This window comes from Callospermophilus lateralis, chromosome 6 (genome assembly GCF_048772815.1).
Source record: "Callospermophilus lateralis isolate mCalLat2 chromosome 6, mCalLat2.hap1, whole genome shotgun sequence".
Lineage (NCBI taxonomy): Eukaryota > Metazoa > Chordata > Mammalia > Rodentia > Sciuridae > Callospermophilus > Callospermophilus lateralis.
Genome location: NC_135310.1, coordinates 99,184,964 through 99,209,721, shown reverse-complemented (window position 1 = coordinate 99,209,721; position 24,758 = coordinate 99,184,964). Strand labels below are relative to the sequence as shown.

At 38.3% G+C, this 24,758-nt stretch overlaps 1 non-coding gene across 1 annotated transcript; it reads left to right on the top strand.

The window, feature by feature from the left end:
- The first annotated feature begins 300 nt into the window (after positions 1-300).
- Positions 301-376, top strand: LOC143402663 (small nucleolar RNA SNORD63). Its single transcript, XR_013091738.1, has one exon. It is a non-coding gene; the product is annotated as a small nucleolar RNA SNORD63 (small nucleolar RNA).
- The last annotated feature ends 24,382 nt before the right edge of the window (positions 377-24,758 follow it).

Genomic DNA, 24,758 nt, shown 5'->3' with positions numbered 1-24,758 from the left:
GCACTCATAAGGACTGCTTTGGGTGTAGGGAGTACCCTCCTACTCCAAGGGATCAAGCCTTCACTTACTCTACAGACTCTCCCAACTCTAAGATTCTTTGGTCCTCTGTGCCTGCTCACTACCACAAATCTCCCCAAATACATCACAAATAAAAGAAAAACTATGTTAAGTATCCAAAGGTTGAATCTTTCTAAAATTGTAAAAGTCTTTCAAATTTTTCACAAATATCTGTTTTTGCAAGTCCCCTTTAATCCTATCCTATTAAAACCATAGAAATAGAGACATCAAGAACTAATTTGCGTGCAATGATGTTTTTGTCAACACATCATTCTGAAGGAAAAAGTATGTGATGACATCCTATGACTTATTAGGAATGGGGACTGGACCTTCCAGATCCTGGTGATGCTGGAAGTTACTCCACAGCGTGGAGATGTCTACACTTGCCGCGTGGAGCATCCCAGCCTCCAGAGCCCCATCACAGTGGAGTGGAGGGCACAGTCTGAATCTTCAAAGAGCAAGATGTTGAGTGGCATTGGGGGATTTGTGCTGGGGCTGATCTTCTTTGGCTTGGGCCTTCTCATCCGTCGCAGGAGTCAGAAAGGAACTCGTGGTCCGCCAGCTACAGGGCTCCTGCACTGAGTTCCCGAATGCACTTTGACTGGAATTGGCACTCACTCTTCTGCAATGCCTGCCTGTCCCTGCTCAGAGTTCCCAGTCAGAGGCAGCCTGTCAGATCCCTTTGGATATCAGAGTCCTGTAGTGCAAATGCTAGCTCACCTCCTGTGACCCTCTCCCCAATGATCTTCTGTGACTCTGCTTTCTGTATTGACCCTGGAGCCTCTGCCTGTGCACTGCCAGACCTCCAGGGCTTCCACTATTTCTGTTGTTCCACCAAAGACTGCTCAATAGATGCATTGAAACCAAAAAAAAAAAAAAAAAGAACTAATTTGCATTTGAGTCTCTACAAATAGTCTTTCCAGAGGAAGGATATTTTAAATAATTTACCTAAGAGAAAAGCAAACATACCTGAAAATAGCCCAACAAAACAGAAACACATTAGGAAGACAAATTCAAACACTGAATACTTTAACTACAGAATACTCAATCTTATATTTTAAGTAGATGTTTATTTATGTCAGTCAATTAAAAATATGTCCCAGATACCACACAGGTTTCTTCCTTGAAGGAGTTTGAAATCTAAGAAGGCAAAGGTGACTTAAATAAAAGAAAGCTATCTTACAATTAAATATTATCATCTTTACATATTAAGCTTAAAATATATCTTCCAGAAAATAATATATTCACAAAAATAGGGTTCATACATTTTCTTCCATACATAATCAACTAGGAGATTGGGATTGAGTCAAATAGACTGGATAATCTCAAGTCCCTTCAGAGACCAGTATGGAAAAGCAGAAACTCCCCACGTCCCTCATGCTTCGGAGAGTACGCTACCCAAAACTGACAAACCCACCAAGAAGATTCACTGTGGTTGGCCTACCTATTTAAAGGCAAATTAATGGCAAACATTTAAAAATTAGGAGATTTTATCTGAAAATTCAGATGTGGGACACCGGGCTTAGTGGTGGTTTCGTCTTTATAGAAAGGACATGTGCTTTCCAGTGTGACACAGTACCCACATGGCCCACTTCATTCATTTATGATACCTGGCTCCTCCGGTAGGCATATGAGTTTGGGGGCCATGGCATAAAATAAGGGATGAGTGACATCGTTGCATTCAGAGTAAAAGAAAGCCCAAAGGTGCAGGAAAGGAGAAAATGATAATAGGAAGACGATGAAATTTTAAATAAAAAGAAGAAAACTAGAGAAGAGAGATAAGACAAAACAAAAAGAAAGAAGCTATTAAAATATTCAGTTAAATAGATGTCAAACAAAAAGCCGGTGATTCCATGTTTATGCTGGCAACCAAGTGCTGATCTCTTTCTGCTGTACCCCCAAGAATTCTGGTTAACATTTCAAATGCCCAAGAAATGGAAACTGTGGGACTTTTGAAAATGCTGGCTTGTGATCCCCATGAATCCAGCTGGACCCATCACTACTGCTGCTGCTGCCTCGCCTCTGGGTTGCTCCTGCCCATACCCAAGGTCAACTTACTCCCACATATTTCTCCTAACTCCCTCTGTCATGGAGGAGGTTCTGCTGCCAAGTACTTCATAGCTAAGATGTGGCTATGACTTCTGTTGGAAAAAAGATGTGAGCTATGATCGTTTGTTGTGGGCCCGAAGGCAGAAACAGGCCATTTGCAGAGACCAAATTCCAGCTACCTTCTATGCTGTCTACTCAGAAAGTTAAAGATATGTGCATGCTATGGCACATACCGATCTTGGGCAAAATCACATGGAAAATGTTAGGCTTCTCTAGGCTTTGGTTTTCTTATCCAAGTAATAAGAAATATAGCAGTACCTAATACATAGGGTTATTGTGGCAGAATAAAAACCACATGAAAAGTTCTTAGAGCAATGCCCAACATATAGGAAGTATTCAGTAGATTGATGATGCCTATTCATACTTGCTTGATCCAGAGTTAGATGGACTGTCTACAGTTAAGCCAATATGATTACCACTCCAGAAAATATGAAGCAACAAACACACAGAGATAGTAAGTTACTGAAACTAGGTCACATTAACAACAGAAGACAAGGTCCATGAAGCTCCCATATCTATCCTTCCCAAATTGGTGGCTGAATCTTCAATTCTTTAGGATGCCCCTGTATCTTTCCAATACTTTCTTTTTCTTTCTTTTAAATGTATTGTCTCCATTACTAGAGACAACAACAAAAACTTAAACAAACACATTAGTATTTAAAATGCAATTACAGATCATCAGTTCATCCCTGTTGAAACAATTAGGGCCCACACAAGTGATCATAGCTCACATAGCAAGGGTCTGGCTTTATATTTCCTTTATGTTTCCATTTTCATTACCTGTCCTCACTAATGAGACTACAGAAAATTATTTTTGTTGTTTCCAGAAAATTATTTTTGCTAGTAACTTTTATATAGCTATTCTTTCAAACAGTTAATACTTAAGTGGAAGAATTACTTTTTAGTAAAAAAAAAAAAAAAGTTTTTATTATTGAACTAAAACAAAGTCTGTAAAATTTTAGGTACTTGGTACTTCCACAGGCCCATTCTAGGGAAACAAGGGTGTTCACATGTGTGTTAAGTGAAAACAATTCCACAACCTAAAACCAGGGACCAGTGCCTGGACACAAGGAGATCCATTGCCTCCAAGCTAGTTTGCTAGAAAACTCTGCCTAGCTGGGATGGTAGCAAACCAATCCAAATGGAGTGTCCCCTCAGGAATAAATGCTAAGTGCATTCCAAATGCACTTAACTAGCACTTCAGTTTTCCCAAAGATCTGCCAGTCCTAGAACACTCGAGATCCTTTCAGAATTACATGGCTCAAAACTTCCACCCTACATTAAAGGCTGCCCTGGGTTTCACTTTATCTTTACAGTGGATCTTTCCTTCACAAGGTAATCTGGGCCCTTCCCTTCCTGACTCTACCCATACAGGAAGCCATGTGGCAGGGCAGGATGCAGAAGCAGTCTACAAGAGAATACCTGGTTTTTATTTTCCACAAGCCTAAGTCTGTTAAGGCTACAGTTGTAGAGGGCCAGTGGTCTCTGAGCAAAAAGACATTCCCCAACCTTAAAAAAAAAAAAAAAAAAAAAAAAAAAAAAAAAAGGGTACTTCTCTGCTAGAGGAAGGATCTTTCTACATCAGGGACTTCTGGAGTCCCAGTAGAGGATCCAGATATAAAGGACTGCTTGTGACGTCCAGGGGCACAGATCATAGAGCTATATTTTCAATGAGTCCTAAGAATAACCCAGAAGCAGACTTAGGGGCAGTGACAGGGAGCATGTCAGCATAACCTGGGAATACAAATGTTCCCTCCCATTTCCCTGATGCCTTTGCATGGCAGCTTATAGGACACCAAAACCTTAACACAACTTTAAGGTAGAGGAAGTGGGGAGCACCAGAAATGGAGTAAAGGGAGACTGTCAGTCAGAACCTGAGTTTAAAAAGTAAAGGTAACCTATCTTACAACAGAGTTTATAGACTGGGACTCAAACTCACTGAGTGGGAAGTGACTGGTTCTCATAAACATCACAATCTCAGTTCTTAGGAGTGAGCCCTGGATGAAAAGTCTGTTGACATTGCTAGGCCTTTACTGACCTAGCAGCTGGGTTTAATGTGTGTAGAGATTCAGAGAGGAAGCTCTGCAATAAGAGCTAAAATGCCCTGAGTTTCTATCTCTCAGTCTTCCTCTCTCTCTCTCTCTCTCTCTCTCTCTCTCTTCCTCCTCCTTCTCTCACATACACACACACACACACACAAACATACACCCACAGTCCCACCAACAGAAGTCATCACAGCAGCTACCTCCTCCTGTATCTCCTTCTTCTCCCAGCATCATTTTTTATTGTAAGCCTACTTTGAACAAGGGAAGAAGGGGATTATTAGCTTGCTTGCTTATTGCCACCTATTCCAAAACAGGATTAAAGTAACGAAAAGAAAACAGTGGGGCTCCATGGCACACACCTGTAATCCCAGCCATTTGGGAGCTTGAGGCAGGAGGGTTGCAAGTTCAAAGCCAGCAACTTAGCAAGACCAAGAACAATTTAGAGAGACCCTGTCTCAAAATAAAAATATTTGTAAAAGGGATGGGGATGTGGCTCAGTGGCTAAGCACCCCTGGGTTCAACCCCTGATACCAAAATAAAATAAAATAAGTAGTAGGGAGTGGGGAAAAAATGTTGTGACTTTCAAGCTATCCAACCAGAATCTCAAAATAAGAAGTAGGAAATGCACAAGGTATTTTAAAAGTATAAAGTGAAAGTGGCTGTAGGTGAGGCTGGGGTAGCAGGTGAGAGATGGGGAACACTGCCTGCAATGCTAGATCCTAGACCTGTCTTTAAGAGCTAGAATGTTGCTGGAGGGTTTTTAGTGATCTGCTCTTATAGACTGATGGGTTAGAGACAGGTGTAGAGAATGGACTAAAGCTAGGTCAAACTCAGAAAAGATTAGCCTGCATCTATTCTAACTGTCCAGTAATCAATGATGAGAGCCTAAACTAAACCAGTGATATTGGAAATGGAAAGGAGAGGATGGATTTGAGACATATGTAGAGATTTTTTTTTAAAAAAGAAGCTAGAGAAAGGCTGGGCTGTGGCTAATGGTTAGGGAGTTAAGTAGTTTCCCGATAAATAAAAAGATTGGAAGTCCATCAGGACACTAATAGTGAGGAACCAGAGAAGAACAGGAGGTCCCAGGCAGGTCAGATAGGGAGGAGTCCACACATTGAGACACTTTCTGAAAAGTCACCTAGTGCATGATGATTTTAATTGGCTTAAGGCACAAGGTTTGCTTAGACACTAACCTCCAAGAGACCAGCTACAGCCCTACAGTGAGCGACCCTTGGAAACCTGCTGCTCACAGAAGCTGCAGCTGGCCAGCATGCTGCAAGGCTCTGTTGAAGGCACAGCATGCTGTTAACAAAGCGTCACTGAGCCACTCAGTCCTTTATTTGTCCTTTTTCTCATACACACAGAAAACAAAAAGTATAAAGTCCCCTTTCACACTCGAATTGTATTAGAGACCACAGTAGACATGATACATTGTTTTCTTATTAGTCTTGAACATATTAGGAGCCATGATATTACTCTATTTAAAATCACAAAAATTAAAAAAAAAAAATTTATCCTGACTTCTGTCTGTAAGCAGTTGATAAACTGTTCCTACACTTACAAAGCAACTCCTCTCATTCTTTCACAGTAGGGTTCCCTTCTCAGTTCCAATCCTGTGCCCTAGTTTTACACCCCCATGGCTCTCTCCTCCTTGGTCATAATGTGCCCTGATGATCCTTGTGAATTCCAACCCCCTGACCTGCCTCCCCTTCCCAGCTGCCCTCATGACCCTGAAATATTGCTTGAGTCTTTTTATAATCCTCCCTTCCTCAACAGGGGCTTTCCCAAACCAGTCTAATGGCTTTCTCCAACAATAACACAGAGCAAAGAATTTCTGAAAATGCATCATTATCTATGTCCAGAAAACAATATGATGAATTTTATCAGAAGTACACATACACTGCAGGGTTGGCCATGTGGCTCAAGTGGTTGCACACCCATATAACATGTGTGAGGCACTGGGTTGGATTCTCAGCACCACATAAAAATAAAATAAAGATATTGTGTCCACCTAAAAACTAAAAAAGAAATACACACACTGCAAAGAATATATGAATAGCTGTTCCCTGTGCCCCACATCATTCTCCCCAATGAACAGGCCCAATGTGTGTCTCAGCACAGGAACCAGCTGGAGTGCTGGCAGGTAAAGAATCCAGATCCTTCAAAAGTCTATTCCATAAAAATAACTGTTGTTTGGTGTAATGGTTAATATTATGAGTCAACTTAGCTAAATCATGGTACCCACTTTACAGTAAAACATCAGTGTAGGTGTTGCTCCAGAGATACTTTTTAGATGTGCTTAACATTTAAATTCACAGCCTTCAAGTTCACCAGGTTACCCTCCACATAAGAAGTGGGCCTTACCCAATCAGTAGAAGACTTAAGAGCAAAGTAACTAAGTTTTCCAGAAGAAGGAATTTTCCTCAAGACTGCAACACAGAAACCCTGCCTGTGCTTCCAAACTAATGCCTAACAGAAGCTGGACTCCAAACTGTGACAACCAATCTTACCTGAATTTACAGCCTGCCATCCTGATTTCAGATATACCAGCCCCACAATCTCATGAACTCATTCCTAAAAATGAATAAATCTGTGCTTGTGTGTATGCATCATGACCAACACATCCTAATGGTTTTGTTTTTCTGGAGAAGTCTAACTAGGACAACTGGCTACCACATTATCAGAGGTTTATAGTTTTCCTTTTAGAATTTTATGGAAAGAAAGAGTGTAAGACTTTTACCAGGATATCAGGAAGCCACGATGCTTCCTAGACTCCATTATCAACTACCTATACTACCACAAAAACGTTACCTAACCTCACTAAATTGCTCATATTCTAAATGTAGATAATCACAACTACTTTACTGGATGTTAGATAGTATTAAAATAAAAATGTAGCCAGGCATTGTGGTGCACACCTGTAATCCCAGCAACTCTGGAGGCTGAGGCAGGATTTCAAGTCCAAAGCCAGTCTCAGCAGATTAGTGAGGCACTTACCAACTCAGCGAGACCCTATCTCTAAATAAAATACTAAAAAGGCGCAGGTGGCTCAGTGGCTCAATGGTTCAGCACTCCTGGGTTCAATCCCAGGTACCAAAAAATAAATAAATAAAAATGTTTACAAAACCTCTAATATGATACCTGCCTGACACCTAATACTAAATACATTTTAATAGCATTTCATTCTGAGATAAAAAGGTAGCATAAAAACCAGAATAACAGTGATTATGGGCTCAGCTGTAGATCAGTGGCAGAGCATTTGCCTAGCTTGTATAAGGCACTGGGTTCCATCCTCAGCACCACATCAAATAAGTAAATAAAATAAAGTATTATGCCCATCTACAACTTTAAAAAAAAAGTAATTTTAGTTATATCATCCAAAAGTATAGCATTTTGAGGGCTTGAAAAAATTTTCCACCTTCCTTCATAACACCTTATAACTATTGCCTAAAAATTCCAGTAATAAAGGTGCATTGTTTGTTTGTTTATTATTTTGGTTTGGAGCTTTTTATTTCTAATCAAGCTTCTCACAGATGAAGAACATTAAGCTGGTATTAGTCATTTATATTTTAGCGTGAAAAAGGTAATCAGGCTACATTCTGGAAAAAAATGTTTTGGTAAAAAGAAAAAGGAACACTGAGGTTCCTAGAGGTAAGGAAAAATAAACTCTGTCTACTTTACAATTTTTCCTACAACCATTTCTGACCAACATAGAGACAGAGATGTTAGGAGTAAATGAGTTCTCTGTCCTAGCAGAAACACAGTCCCGCCCAATTCAAAACTCCTCAAGAGAAAGACAGGCTGGAGTACAGGCTCTTAATCTAATTGTGAAAACCCACCCATTGGCTTCTCCGGTTCAGTGGAACAGCTCCTCATCACCACGCTGAGTTGTAGAGACAGATGGCCTTATCGTCTCACCTGCCTCCCTGCTTCTCCAGGGAGAAAATTATCTGATGTGATCTGATGGGAGTCAGAAAATCTGCTACCAAAAGCTGGTGCCACAGTGTCTGAAATGCTCCCATGATAAAGTCACTCTTCAATTTTCCTCGGCCTGAGACAGACTTATAAAATGCACAAGCTTATAGGAGGGATAATGAAGCAGGCAATTTCCTTCAAAATGTACAGTGCAGATCATCTGAGAACAACAAAGTCAAAAGGGAAAAAGGAAGAAAGGGGAAGAAAAGTAAAATCCCTCACAATTTTGTAAATTCTTTGCCTTCTCATTAAGTAGGGAACCCTCAGATAACTGTCTATAGCTTCCGGCTTCACTCAGGGAAAAATCCAAAGCCTGTCCAAGGCCTCAGGATTTGTTCTTAAAGAACTCCTCAAATGGCAAACTGGCACCTTTGTAAAGAAAGTTCTAGGGCTGAGGACATAGCTCAGTTGGTAAAGTGCTTGCCTCGCATGCACGAGGCCCAATTTTATATCTCCAGCTCTCTATTCCCCTTCCCATGGCACCTACCCCACCTGACAGGTGATCTATTTACTTCCTAATCTGCTTGTCATCTGTCTTATCCACACCCGATCCAAAAAAAAAGAAGCTCCAGAACTACAGGGACTTTGTTTTGTTCTCTACTGTCCAGCCTAATTGGCTCATAAAAAGTGCTTTAAAAATGCCAGTTGCCATTATTATTATTAACTAGCATCAATAAAAATGCCATTGATGTGAAATGTTTGCAGTCTTTAGAACTTCACTCCTTGTACAGTCTTATTTATGGTTATCTCTGGAGCTACAGAGAGCTGATAAAGTTCCCAAACAGTTTTTAATAAGATTTTAAAAACAGGAAATAATGACAAGTCATTTTGTTTATGAAAAGCAGCTCTCATATTTCAAAAAAAGCTATATTTCACTTCCCTGGTATCCTGAAACGTCTACATCTCAGACTTCCTGGAGTTTTTTTGCTTTAATAAACAGACAAGGTTGCCTGGAGTCATGGTGATTACTGGTATTCTGGAAATAAACTTGAGAAATCTGTTGTCTGCTTAATAATCCCATAAATTCCAAAGATTATTTTGTAGTTTTTCTTTCTAATGTCAAATGTCTGTGTTTCATAAATTTATTTTAAACATGGTGGGGTCAATTCAGCTTATAAAAATGTATAAAGAAAACTTTTACTTTAATTTATAGATATAAAAACCCCAAAATGCTTAGCTAACCATGAAACACAAACAGGGAAACAACACAGCATGGTGCATCCAGCTCGCAGGCCTCATTTCCACTTGCAGCTTTGAGGTAATTGGATATGCCGTTGACATCTCAGATCACTCCTTGGGGTTCCTTGTTTCCTCACAGTGACAACACAGGAAAGATGGTTTTCTGAGGTTCCTAAACTGTCCAGGTATTCATCATCTCTGCAGCTCTTTTGCTGTCCAAATCCCAGTATCTTTCATGTTTCTTTTTCAAACTGATAGAGAAGCTGTTTATGTTTTTACTTTGAGGTAAGTTTGAATGCCAATGAATTAGAGATAGTATGTGCAGAGTAGTACATATAATTAAAAAAGCAAAACAAAACAGAAAACATCCTCTCCTAATCCCATAACTCACTCCTGCTTCAAAAAAGTATATTCTGAATGACAAGTTTTTTAGAAAGTCATTCACTGCCAAAAAAGATCAATAAAAAATTAATGAATAAAATAAATAAAAGATACAATAACTTGACACACAATTGCTATGTCATAATTTCTTTTATAATAAAAATACTACAAGAAGGTTTTCTCTATTTGAGGTTTCATGCTCAACTCCAAATTATAAAACATTGTATAATTAAAAAGTCGATTTGGCTTAACTGAAAGGATGAGTATATAATGAAATTTGATACCTGAAAATAAGTGAAGTCGCTGTGATACTTTTCAAACATGAATTCTATTCTGCATGGGAAAATGAAGCTGTTGTGTTATCTGCTTAAGATTAGGAGATGAAACCAGGTATAGTGCTTCACACTTGGAATCCCAGCAGCTCAGGAGGCTAAGCCAGGAGGATCACAAGTTTGAGGCCAGCCTTAGCAATTTAGTAAAACCCTGTTTCAAAAAATTTTTTTACAAAGGACAAGGGTATGTAACTCAGTAGTAGAACACTTATCTAGAATGCCTGAGGTCCTGGGTTCAATCTCCAGAACAGGGAAGGGAAAAAAAAAAAAAAAAAAACGATGAGGAGCAACTGGCTAAGTGTCTTTAACACTCTATACAAAAAGCAAGGTCTTGGCAGACAATGACCAGTGTACCTTGACAATAATGTCCACATTTTTTAACTGGGTGGCTATAATACACACTGCTCTTATGTGAGAAACCCATTTGGGAGAGCCTTTTTAATTTTACAAAAACAAGGCAAGGGTTTCTCAAGCCTCCTATTGCACAGTACCTAAGCATGCTGGAAAGAACAACATATTTCTACATGCATCAGCGAAGTGGCAGAAAAGCAAGGAAAATATTCAGACACTAAAGAGAAAAGTAAAACCACAGATACAGAAATGTCATGCTGACCTCCTGTGACCCTAAAGCTTCCCTTGGTGGCCAAGCACCTGCTCAGAGAGAAGACAAAGCCAAGGGAGACCAATGTGAAAAAACACAAAGCCTGGGAAACCCTGAACTAGAAAAACAAAACAAGATGCCCTGAGACAGAGGGATACTTGCCTGTCTCCAGTTGGAGGTTGGCTGGAGTAGGGAAAAAAAAAAAAAAATCACCATAACCACAAGATGGTGCTCAGGTATATTTTGTGGCCCAAGCTTCATCCACGCATAGCATGAAAAACTCAAAAGCTGAGAATTCACTTTTAGATGTCCCTGGGTCAGTAATAGAGGCCTGGCAAAAACAAAAGATCTTTTTCGAAAAAAAAAATGTGCCTTTTATCCAAGCTTCAAATACCCCAGATAGGGGCTGGGGTTGTGGCTCAGTGGTAGAGTGCTTGCCTAGCATGTGTGAGGCACTGGGTTCAATTCTCAGCACCATATATACATAAACAAATAAAAACAAAGTCCATCGACAACTAAAAAAAAGTAAGAAAAAAAAATTACCACAGATAAAGTTCAATCAAACACAAGCTCATAATAAAGAGTCACAAATCATAACAAAACAAGGTCCCAGTGCTGAAACTACACAAACAACACAGCCACACACACTCCAGACCAAAAATTATCAGATATTAAGTATATTCTATATGTTGACAAAAACAGAAAAGGGCATCAAAAGTAGAAGTTAGAAGAAAAATAAAATAACATAAATTGAGATTCAGTGAACAGATAATATATAAAGAACACATGCAAACCAGAAAGAAAAGCATTAAAAAAAAAAAAAAAAAAAACAAGAAAAAGGGAAAACAAAGTGGACATTCCAAAGAAGAAACACATATGGCTAATAAACATATGAAAAGATGATTGGCATTATTAGTGATCAGGGTGAAGCAAATTAACAGATGACATGCATTCACTTGGCAAAAATTTACAAAATCTAATTACTATGTGTGGAAGACACATGGCTCTTCATGCTTGTGTGACAATGCTGACAAAAGCATAAACCGGTGCGAGTATTGTGTAAAGCAGTTTGGGGTTATCTCCCTAGGCTGAACTTTCACATGTGCCCCAAGCCTCAGCACTTCACCTAGCACTTGCCCAAGAAGACACTCTCACACGTGTACGGCGAAAGACACCCACTAGAAAACTGAGAGCAGCACTCCTGTGCCAAGGCCCGGAAACAAATGCCCACTGACAAAGAGGTACAACTGTGATCCATTCATGCAAATGTCAAAATGAACACACCGCAGCAACAGTTGACACCCTAGCAAAAGAATAGTAAGTGAAAAAAGGAAATTCCGAATAATTACATAAAGTGGCAACCTTTTTTGTTCAGCTAAAATAACTAAGAATATAAAACTTAAGCATGTTAGGAATAGAGATGCAACAAACTCTGAAAAGGGAAACAAGTATATGGAATGTGCTTCAGGTTGATGGTTACCTTGGGAAGAGGAGACCATGTGTGGTTAGACGTGGGTTACTGCCAAGGTGTGAGCTTTTGTTTTGAATCAGGAGGGTTAAGGATGTTTATCACATAACTAGTTACACAGTGAACAGACTGGTTAATAAAAGTAGGTGATGCATGTGCCAATAAAAAGTGTCATGAGGGCTGGGGTTGTGTAGAGTGCTCGCCTGTCATGTGTGAGGCACTGGGTTCCATCCTCAGCACCACATATAAATAAATAAATGAAGGTCCATCAACAACTCAAAAAAAAAAAAAAATCTCATATATCCATTACCTGGCTTCAAAATTATTTAAAAAAAAAAAAAGTGTCATGAATCTGCCATCTTTCTTTCCATTGCTCTTAATCACCACCCTGTCACCCTAGACCAATATCCATCATAACTACATTCACAGGGCATTTTATAGTTTATAAAACCTTGTCAAAAATGTTATCTCAGCCATGCACCTGTAGTCCCAGCTACTTGGGAAGGTAAAGCAGGAGACTGGCCCAGGAGTTCAAGGCCAGGCTGGGCAACATAGTGAGTTTATATACTTAAAAAAGAAAAAGGTAGGCATTATTCAGGCTCCTCTACTAAAGAACGTTGAATTTTGAGTTTTAAGACCTAATATAATCTGGAAAAACTGATTTATCATTTTCTCTGATATTGAAGGAGAATGATATCATATACTTCATAAAATTGTTGCAGGGATTACATGAGATTTTAAAAAAGAGACAAGTCTTGATCCAGGTGTGGTGGAACATACTTGTAATCCCAGCAACTCAGGAGGCTGAGCAGGAGGATTGCAAGTTCAAAACCAGACTCCGCAACTTAGTGAAGCCTTAAACAACTAATGAGATCCTGTCTCAAATTAAAAGAGCTAGGGATATGGTTCAGTGGTAAAGCACCTTTGGGTTCAATCCCAAGTACCAAAAAGAGAGAGAGAGAGAGAGAGAGAGAGAGAGAGAGAGAGAGAGAGAGAGAGAGAGAGAGAGAGAGATTGCTATGTTGCCCAGGATGTCCTCATATTCCCTGGGCTCAGGTGATCCTCTTGCCTCAGCCTCCTGAGTAGCTGGGACTCCAAGCACCCACAAAGGTGCCCAGATTACCTGTCCTTTCTAATCTCCCCACACACATCTTAAAGCATGTGATATTTAAGAGATCTCAAAGAAACAATAAAGTTAGAACTCCATATCACTAAAGGTAGACAACAAAATTCTTGCTCTTGAGAGGTGACATTCTTCAGAATAGCACATTCCCTTCCTAGCTACCTGAATAGGTTCTCTTGGGGGGGTCTGATTATCTCGTTACAATCACCATCTTCAATTGCACACAAATACAAATTTTTGGAAGTTTCTTTTTTAAATAATTGCACTGCAATTATACATAATAGTGGGATTCATTGCTGCACATTTGTATATACACATAAAACAATTTGGCCATTTCATTCCCCAGGACCTCCTATTTCTCTTCCTCCTTCCCTCCCCTGTTCCCCCTCCTCTATAAAATTTCCCTTATATTTTCATGTGATCCTTCCACTTTTTCCCAACTTTTTCTCTTTAGCTTCCACAAATAAGAGAAAATGTGTGGTGTATTTAAAAAAATAAAATCAATTAAAAAAAGAGAGAGAAAACTTGACCTGAGTCTGGCTTATTTTATTTAATGTAATGTTCTTGTTAGGGATATAGCTCAGTTGATAGAGTGCTTGCCTCACATATACAAAGTCCTGGGTTCAATCCCCAGCACCACACACACACAAAAAAAAGTAATGTTCTCAAGCTTCATACATTTTCCAGCAAATTACATAATTTCATTCTTTCTTATGGCTGAAAAAAACTCCATATGTGTGTATATCACATTTTCTTTATCCTTTCACCTAGTGAGATGAGTATGCATGTATCACTAGAGTATGCTGACTAATTCTCTTGAATAAATACCAAGGAATGGTATAGCTGGGTCATATGGTTCTGTTCCTGGTCTTTTGAGGAAATTTCATACTGATTTCCATAATGGTTGGACTAATTTACAATCCCACCCACAGTGTGTTCTTTTTTCCTCCACATCTTCACCAGATCTATTATTTGCACTCTGGATAGATCACATTCTAAATGGAATAAAATGAAATCTCAGTGTAGTTTTGATTTGCATTGCCCTGATTGCTAAAGATGTGGAACATTTTTTCGTGTATCTAAATTAGATCATCTATATTTCTTCTTTTGAGAAATGTCATTTGTCCACTTATTGATTGAGTTATTTGGGGTTTAGGTGGTCAGTTTTTTTAGGTCTTTATATATTCTGGATATTCATTTCCAGTCAGAAGAGCGGTAGGCAAAGATTTTCTTCCTTTGTGCAGTCTCTCTCTTTGAGCTCTTAATTGTTTCCTTTTCTGTTCAGAAGCTTTTTAATGGGATGCCATCTCATTTATTAACGCTTGGTATTAGGTCCTGAGCTATAGGAGTGCTACTGAAGAAGTCACTGCCTTAGCAGTTGCAAAGTTTCTGGTCTAAGTCCTTGGTCTTTAAACCACTTTGATTTTTGTGTGGGGTGAGATACAAGGATCTCATTTCATTCTTCTACATATGGATAACCAGTTTTCCCAGCACCATTCATTAAAACAGCTGTCTTTTCTCCACACAGATACTTCTGAACAACTTCTGACTGAGATTCTATTTGGAACTCAAGCCAGAGATGTTTTAAGATTTTAAGGGGTTCTAAGCACTCTTTTAACAGGTTCCCTCAATGTCACATCAGACATATGATCTGACACATTCAGTACATTTTTTTCCATTAAGTGTGTGAAAGGGATTTTTATTATTTAAATAATAAATGTTTAAGATATTTTTGTGTACCCTAAATTTCATTTATGTACAATTATATAAGTTGAACTGTAACCTTCCATTTGAAATTATGATACTTTTTGTAGACATTTACACACAGATTTTTAAAGTTCGAGTTCCAAACTTCTCTTATTTTGGAATCCATGATACACATCCAGGTTCCAATCATGCCAAAAGGGCTTTGAATAGACCACAGACCCTATATACCAGCTAGAGCGTCTAATGGACACACAAGTAGCTAAGAACACAGGCTGCCAAGTACTGGTGTGAAGGCCACAGGCTATCTCCAGCAACTCCAGGTCTATCCCTACATCCCGAGTGGATGGGATTGCAGGTGAGCACCACTGCATTCAGCAATGGCAACTCTTTTCAAAGACTACCATCTTCCTGTGGCTCTGTACATCCTCTACTGCAGCCCTTCCTGCCAACTCCTTCTATGTGCCTTTTGGGATCTTCATTTCAACATCAACAAGCTCCACCCACCCTCAAACAAAGCACCATCTCCATGGTTTATCCTTCCTTTATCAATCCACATTTATCACCTGCCCATTCTCTACACCACTGCATCTCTCTGGCAGAGGCTGCTCCTTCTCCTGTATATCCCACAAAAGCCCTGCCCCTCCCTGAGGTCACCCAATACCACTCTCTTCCCTTCTCTGAACTATCACCTGTCTGACCTCTGGCCACAACACCTCCTTCACTGAGGACTCTGGTATCCTGACTCATTGCTGCTTCTCTATTTTGAGAACTGTCATTATCCAGGAAGATTCCATACACATGTGGATGAGCCATCGGACACCTCAGCCCCCAAAGCTCCTAACCTCCCAAACTCAAGTAACCTTCAACTCTCTCCTCTTCTGCCAGCCACTTCATAGCTCCACTCTGAATGAGGACATTACCTGGAGCTGAACCTGAACCAACTCTGGAACCTCTCATTTTTTCCCCCAGTGCTGAGGATGAACTCAGGGCCTGGAGCATCCTAGGTAAGCACTCTACACTGAGCCACATCCCCAGTCCTGGAACCTCTCATTTTAATCCAACAACACAACCTCCAGTTTCTGGCTCTCCAGGCTCTCACTCCCCTTCAAACTAATGCTGACCTCCAATCCTCTTTGTTCCAGGTCAGACCCAGGGCTGCCATGGAGATTTCCTACTCTTCCTCATTCACCCTCGTCATGTATCCTTTCAAGCTTTCTCTTGACATCAGCCTCCCAGCCAACTTCTCCAGAGCTATCAATTCTACCTCCACCTTGAACCAGCTGAAGCATTCCCCTTAACTCCTAATCCTGAACTGCTGAAGCCTGCTTTGAAAATATCATTCAACCAGGAAGCTTGACCCTCAACCTATGCACAATATTCCAACACCAACTGGCCCTCTGTGCTGCTCCTGTTAACAGCCTCTACCTATCACAAAATCTCATCTCTGCTCTTATCTCACCTTCATTCTATCTAGGCCTGGGAAAGACCCCTTTCTTCTCTCTAAACCTCTCAAATGTCTCTCTCATCCTAAGAAAGACCTTTCTGAGTCCTACATCTTCCCTAGCTTACTTCCTAAATTCCTTATCAGGCAAACTTCTTTAAAGAATAATTCACAAATGCTCTTTCCATGTCCCATTCATTTTTTTCCATTCTCCCCCCACCCAAACACACACACATACTCCAGTACTAGGGATTAAACCCAGGGTGCTATAGCATTTAGCTACATTCCCAGCTCCTTTTATTTTTTATTTTAAGACAGGTGCTCACTAAATTGCTAGGGCTGGCCTTAAACTTGCCATCCTCCTGCCTCAACCTCCTGTCTAGCTAGGATTACTGGCCTGTGCCATTCCACCTGCCTTCCCCATTCATTTCTAAATAGAATTTTATTTTCAAAGTAAAACATACCCATAAATTAAGACTAACAAAATTATAAAAAGCATTTGATCTAAAAGGCTCTTACTCAGATACATGGCTCCATCACTGACAAAGGTCTCTAATCAAATGTCACCTCATCAAAGAATGTTCCCTGACTGCAATATAATGCACATACTGCTATCTCTGGATTCATTAATTTTATATATTATCTATTGAGTTTCTTTTATGATAGACAAAGATTATAGTTTTCTTATATAATTTGATCTTAAATTCATATTCAGTGATTTAATAATTAATTCCATGTTAATATGATTCACCACTAAATTAAATAGTGTAGCATGCTTAAATTTTCTTGCTTATTCAAATCTGTAACTAGGGTAATCCACACAATAACATTAAGAAGTTAGGATCCCCACTCTACAGTTGAGGAATCTAAGCCACAGAGAAGCTAAGTAAGTCACTTGCCTAAAGGCAATAAGCTAGTTAAGTGCTAAAACAGAATTTATACTCGTGACTCGCTGTGACTCCAAATGTTCCTCTCTTAGCCACTCTGTTGCATTGCTTACATTCACCAAAAGGTTTTTCCTAACTCAAACAAAATTAAACTGGATCTAGCTCATTAATAAAATGTGTTATTGTAGCATATGAGAAAAAATTTTAATTTCTGTTTCCACAGTAAGTAGGTAACTTTCAAAAGAGTATTGAGAAAGGTGTCTTGGATATATAAAATACAATTCAACTTGACAATCAGTCATGATAATTGAGCCTATAATTTTCCTTTTCTCCACTCCTCCTCACTCTGACTTCTCACCTTACAGATTTCTCCTACTCCATGAAAGCTAAGTAATAGCTACTCAGAGAAAAAGCAGACCAGAGATTCATTATTAAATATTTATTGAAATCCCACAAGTCTTTGGGGTTAAGGTTTAAAACACAAAGCACAGTCTCTTTCCTCTAAGATAATTTAGTTTTTCTTGTTATTGAAGTTAGATTAAGAGACAGAACTACAACAACAAAAAAACTGAAAAAACAATTTTATTGTGTTTCTAAGAAATCGGTACTGTTAGTTTTTCAGCTCCTCTGGTTCTATTAATTAATGAAAGAGATGTTTTAATATATCAATTAGTGAAATACTTGTACAATGCCTAGTAATATAAAATACCCTCTTATTCAAAGTTACAAATACCTAAGGAAATAAAAGGACAAATGAAAATAACTAAGAATATAAAGCAAACAGTGTCAAAAGAATCAGACAAAGCCTGACACCCACTGACTCATCTTCCCACTCCACCTCCCACCTTCAGACCCAACAATCTATTTTTATTTAAAAAAAAAAAAAAAAGGCCAGGTTTTTTTTTAAGAGCAGGCTCTGGGCCCTGGAGTTCTAAAACGCTCAAACCACACTCAAGTCTTTTACTACCAGAAACAGGCAATTATGTAAATGCAAAAACAGATCAATCTGAAATTTAATCCAAGTCATTTCTCTTTATGGGAAGAATCACAATGTCTGTAATTTGTTACCGTGGAAGAAATCAAGCTTACCTCTTATTAAATAGGTGGCTAATTTTTTGTTCCACAGAGACAAAAAAAGGTGCCAAGCAAACAGAGGGTAGAGCAGGGAAGGTGCCAAGAATCGTGGCTGACAAATTTTTGGACACCTCTTGTTTAAAACTCCAAAGAGCTGAAGGAAAACGGAACTCCACTTTAAAGTGTATGTTCTGACTGAATGTACAATTTTTGCCCTTTAGACCTCCTGGAATGAAGGTTTATGCTCAATCATGTTCAACCTTCTTGGAATGCAGAAGAAAAGGCTAAAAATAATGTGTCAATTGACTGTTATCACAGTTTAAGGGAAGTGGCTACTCTGATGGCTAAGAGGAAAGGGCTCGTTTTCAACACTGATGCCAACCATTTAAAAATAATTATTTTCTGTGGCTGCAAGTCATGAAAATTAATAGCATGAAAGTACACATCCTACAAGGACCTCTTGCTTCTCTAATACTCCACAACCACTGTCCAGTTTTAGAGAGGGTGAACACATCTGGAAAAGCAGCTAAAACATATGCTCAATTCTCAACTATCCATGCCCAAATATAAAAAAAAAACTCACAGATAATTCTACAGCATCCTAACTAATGATAGCTTCAAACTTTCTAAATTAAGCTTTAAACATAACTAGATAAGTGTAAATCATTGGCAAAAATATTAGCAAGAAATGAAAGCAGATGACCCACCACTGGAAAACCATCTCTTGAATAGAAAATCACATAATGGAATATGATGTCAATATTAAAGATTAACTCAAATCGATTGGGTAACTCAATAGCTTGCATTTTAGCCATCATCAAACTTTCATGAGCTCTGTGAGAAGACAGAAGTGTAATTTGCTACAATAGAGTAATACAGGAATGGAAGAATTCTACTTTCTGTGAAAAACAAAATTGTTAAATCAGGTATCATTTGCATTTCAGTAAGCAAAGTCAAACAACATGAAGGCATGCTTCTTTGAGTCGGTTTTATTTTAATAATGACTCTACTCTCATATCCATAAACCTACCAATGATAATTCTTCTGAAGGAAGGAAGAATCAGCTTTTAGAAAATAAAACATAAAATAAGTCTACATAATTTTTTGTCCATTTGACATTATTTAAATTTTTAATTATTTCATTTTATATGCCATTCACTAATATGTTTTTTAAATGTTCTAAGTAAAGGGTCAAAAACTAGCAAATAGTTCTTTGTTAAAAGAAAAAAATTACAAAACATCAAAAGCTAGCCATTGAGAGCTGAGGTGGTGGCTCAGTGGTAGAGTGCTCGCCTAGCATGCATGAGGCACTGGGTTCGATCCTCCGCACCGCATAAAAACAAACTAATGTATTCACCTAAAAAAACTAAAGATAAATAAATAATTTTTTTAAAAAAAAAGCTTGCCATGGGAATAATACCTCCTCTCTTAAAACCTTCTAATAATAAAGATCTAAAATCTAGAAATTTTATTAACAAAAATTTAGGCTTACTCCATGGAAAACAAAACTCAGAGGAGGAACTTAATGAAGCAAAGTGTTGATGATAAAAAAAAACTTCAAATAAAGGCTTTGTTTCCATTTTCTAATGTGTTAAATGTATCATTATGAAAAATTTCAAGCTTATACAATAAAAGAAAAATAAAATGAACCCCCTTTAAATAACACCAAGCATCAACAACTACCAACATCTGGTCAGTGTTGATTCAACCTCAGCCCACATTTTCTTCACCATCCTCTGGATTATTTTAATGCCCTTCATAGGGATTTTATTATATCATTATTAAATATTTTAGGTGCTTCTCTAAAAAATAAGTATTTTCTCAAAATCGCAATACCATTATCAGCCTAAAAATATTAATACAAAGTTATTAATACTGTCAAATATCCAGCATTCAATTTCCCCTCTTTTCTCAGTAACTCTTTTTGACACTTTCTTTGTTCAATCAAATAATTCATATACATTACATCTGGTTAGTAGCTGCCTTAGTCTCTCTTTATTTGTAGGCTGGTTACCGCTCCCATATTTGCTTCCTACAATTTATTTGCTTAAGAAACTGAGGGTATTTGTCCTAGAGTTTCCCATAGTCTGATTCTGATAAGTATCTGCACCATATCCTTTAACATATTCTTCTGTCTCCTAGATTCTGTCTAAATCTAGAACTAGCAGTTTAAGATGATTTAGGTTCAATTTTTGGCAAGAATATTTCAGAAGTGTTATTGTGTACTTTCATCAGAAGGCACATACACGTGGTTGTCTCTCTCATACATGTTAACAGTCATTGACAACCACTATCTAGGTTCATTATTTCATTAAAGTTTGCAAAATAGTGACATTCTGATTGCATCAGTTCCTCTCCCCGGAAAATGATCTTATTACCATGTAGAATAATTTTTACAGCAAAGACAGGATAATGCTTGATTCTTTCCCTTTAACACATTTCATAAGGTGAGTTGGCTCCCTAACATTTTTCAAAGGTCACTGAATAAGTCATTTTTTAAAATATCATAGAATTGAGAATGGGGTTGTGGCTCAGTGGTTCAGCGCTCACTTGGCATGTGTGAGGCCCTCAGCATCATATAAAAAAAAAAATAAACAAAATAAAGGTATTGTGTCCATCTACAACTAAAAAAAATCTTTAAAAAATATATTATAGACTCATGGATTTTAAATGTGTTGATGTGTTTCAACACACTGTGATTACTATTCAAATTGACTATGCAGTAGGGGCTTTTCTAGTTGACTCCTGGTCCTTCTGACAGGACCCCAGAAGTCCTTTTTTTTTTTTTTTTTTTTTTTTAACATTTATTTTTTTTTAGTTTTGGCGGACACAACATCTTTGTTTGTATGTGGTGCTGAGGATGGAACCCAGGCCGCACGCATGCCAGGCAAGCGTGCTACCGCTTGAGCCACATCCCCAGCACACACCCCCCCCCCCAGAAGTCCTTGATGCGTCCTTGCTTTCTGGCTTCACAAGATGTTCCTGGCTCATTCTACATTTCCAGTGCCAGATCTGGAATCAACCATATCCCCAAGAAGTCCAGGATGATTTCTATGAGTGCCCTGCCTGGATGGCCTCCACCTGGCCGATAACCTCACCTCCCACCTGCTGTGAGAGTTGGCTGCTAATGGTGCACAGCTGCCCCTTCTTCAGAGCTGTCTTAAAAGGGTCTATGGCTAATGACTGAATGCAATGAGGGACAAAAGGCTTGTTTCTAGTAGAAACGACCTACAGGGCAATTTATGAAGCAGAGCTGAGTGCAAGACTGGGGTGACACTGGTCTCTGGCCAAGCCCACATCCTTGTAGATTAGATTCCACCCCCTGTCCTGACCTGTTTCCCTTGCTCCACTGCACAGCACTCTCCTTCAGTAAGTCACCTTCACAAGAATCCCCTTCCCCCAGGTTTTGTTGAAGGAAACCAAAGTCACAGCCTTATAGCCTTTCTGTAAGAAATGATTTTAGGATCCTACTATATGGGTATACTACTGTTTCTAGATCTCTTCAGTGGATAGAGTTATGAAATAATACATTTTTTAATGATTTAATTGAGTTCAAATTGATATTTCCAATTCCATTTTAAAATTATAGGGATTTTTGTAACTTCTCTGATTATATTTACATCTTTCTCTCTCAGTGTAAATCTTAGCTCCCAATGACATCAACATGCCTATGTACTAAAGTCTGGAGAGTTTTTTTTAATATAAGAACACAAACTGATCATGAAATATAGCAATCTTTTGAATTAAAATGCAACTTTACATCATTTTAGGTCAATATTGTTTTTCCCGAATATAATGCTTTAGCTCACAGGGAAATGTATCATACAATATCCTTAAAGCCCCAATTAAAAGTTATATTCTATGTAGATTCTATATTATTTTTTAAAAATATTTTTAATTGTAGTTGGACACAATACCTTTATTTTATTTATTTTTATGTGGTGCTGAAGATCAAACCCAGGGCTTCGCATGTGCTAGGCAAGTGCTCTACCACTGAGTCATAACCAAGATTCTATTATTTATGAGCAGTGATCCCACCTCTCATTTCATTCATATGAATCAGTGTCTTGTCATCAGATATTCAATCCAGACATTCCCGAAAAAAGTATATAATCACAATTAAATCTTTTTCTTAGCATTTCCTGCTTGTAATTTCCTTTTGTTTCCTCTGTGCCTCTCATATTTCATGATAATTTGGCTTTAAAATAAGCTAAGTGTGTATCTTCTCTAATGTTCTTAGCATTTCGGGTCCTATTTGATGAACTTTTATTTAAGTTATTTTTTTGCCTCCTTGCCTATAGTTGATCTGGTTAAACTTAATTTTTAAAATAGTGGTAAAACATATATAACATAAAAATTTCCATCCTAATAGTTTTTAACTGTATAATTCTGAAGTGTTATGTACATTGATATTACACAATCTCCAGAATTCCTGCCTCTTGCAAAGCCAAAACTCATATCCATGAAACAACTCCCTTTTCACCTCTAAATACTTCATAAAAGTGGAATCATAAGAATTTGTCTTCTTTTACTTAGCATAATGGCTTATTTATATCAATGTCCTCCAGATTCATCCATGTTTTAGCATGTGTCAGAATTCCCATCCTTTTTTAAAAGGTTGAATAATAGTTCACTCTAAGTATACATCATGTTCTGTTTACCCATTAATTCATTGAAGGACACTTGGATTGCTTCTGTCTTTTGGCTATTATGAATAAAGCTGTTATGAACATGAGTATTCAATATCTCTTTGATACCCTCCTTTTGATTCTTTGGGGCATATATCCAGCAATGGAATTGCTAGTCACATAGTAATTCTATTTTCAGTTTTTTGAGGAACTGCCATACTATTTTTCCATAGCAAGCTGCACCATTTTACATTCCCACTAACAGTGCACAAGGGTGTTTAAACTTAATTGTTTAACACTAGATTCATTTAATTATCTGATCCTTATCCATCTTAGTGATGCTGAGCTACACAAAGTGGGGGATCAATGTTGATACAGTTGATATGTCAGTGGTACCCAGCATTAGCACTGATTATCTACTTTACCATTTGATAACTAAGTGGGATGTGTGGAGGCTGCAATAAGGGCTTGGTAGTATTCTACCAAAATGGACTTGCCATACTACACTGTTAGCTTACGGTAGCCAGTACAGATTAAGCAGACTAATGAGTAGGCTCTTAAAGATATATAGCTACTCCCTAGGAATGAGTCACACTGAAAAGATGACTAATTCCTCCAGTATACTACAATCTATATTCTTCTCCCTGAAATCTCTCACCCAATTCCCTTAGTGTTATCTTGAAATAGAGTGCTCCTCAACAGATTACAAGGATAAGGGATGTCTGCTTCTCTCTAGACTTATGACCTTGGGCCAATCGCTTACTCTGTGAGACTCAGTTTTATCAAGTCAGGTTAAAAATATACACCCTACCTAGGGCTGGGGTTGTGACTCAGTGGTAGAGCGCTTGCCTATAGTATGCATGAGGCACTGGGTTGGATCCCAAAGACCACATAAAGAAATAAAATAGAAGCATTGTGTCCATGTACAACTAAAAATGTATTACCAAAAATTATACACCATGCACAAAGTGATTGCTCAGAATAAATAAGAAAACAGGGCTGGGGGTTGTGGCTCAGCAGTAGAGTGCTCGCCTAGCATGTGCAAGGCACTGGGTTCAATTCTCAGCACCACTTAAAAATAAATAAATGTCCCACTACAACTAAAAATAAATTTTTAAAAAAAGAAAACAAATATGAACATGTTTTGAAAATATGAAATTAACTACAAAACACTACTTACCTGCAAAGTACTTTTATAAGGAAATAAATATCCTGAAACATTATTGTCATTTCTAGAACAGACATCTGCTCTCCCAAGGAACAAACTAAATTCTGTCTGGATATGAACTTTGAAGGTTCAAATCTATAGTTTGGTTTTCTTGAACTACACCATCATCCCACAACTGTAAAGCAAAAATATGGGCAATATGAAGAGAAATGAAAGGGACCCTTATCACTCAGTTGAGGCCGATTTCGAAGAGTTCAAAGAAGGTGATATTTAGAAAAATTAAGAATTAATGTTCAGGGCCGGGGTTGTGGCTCAGTGGTACGGCGCTTGCCTAGCATGCGTGAGACACTGGGTTCAATCCCCGGAACCATGTAAAAATAAAAAAATAAAGGTATTATGCCCATCTACAACTAAAAATTTTTTTAAAAAAAGAATTAATGTTCAGAGACATGGAACCATGATTCTAGAAAACAGACTGCTTATTGGTTATCAAATACAAATAACCTGTGTTGCTTACAGCTATCAATAGGAGATTTTACCAATGGAAGTATTGGAGCAGAGGGAAATCTAGCATTAGGAA